Here is a 226-nt window from a genome sequence, read left to right on the forward strand (position 1 = left end):
GTTCTCTCCTTTATCTACCAATGGCTTAGCCAGTCTTGGTAGTGTACTAATTGCTAATATTCATCCCAGAACTTTTTCCAGATGGTGGTTGAGGAAGCTTGTCATCATATATTCAGCAATAATGTAATGCTATGAAATGAGCCAGGATTTAAAAAGTGAACAAAGATTCATTCAAAAAATCACTCAGAGAAATAGATCAACTGCCTTGATAGCTGAGTAAGCCAGT

At 36.7% G+C, this 226-nt stretch overlaps 1 protein-coding gene across 3 annotated transcripts in view; it reads left to right on the forward strand.

Moving 5' to 3' along the window:
- Positions 1 to 226, forward strand: part of PDGFRA (platelet derived growth factor receptor alpha) — a 36,621-nt gene that overhangs the window by 25,886 nt on the left and 10,509 nt on the right. The window lies entirely within an intron of this gene.

Source organism: Geospiza fortis, unplaced genomic scaffold (genome assembly GCF_000277835.1).
Source record: "Geospiza fortis unplaced genomic scaffold, GeoFor_1.0 scaffold40, whole genome shotgun sequence".
NCBI lineage: Eukaryota > Metazoa > Chordata > Aves > Passeriformes > Thraupidae > Geospiza > Geospiza fortis.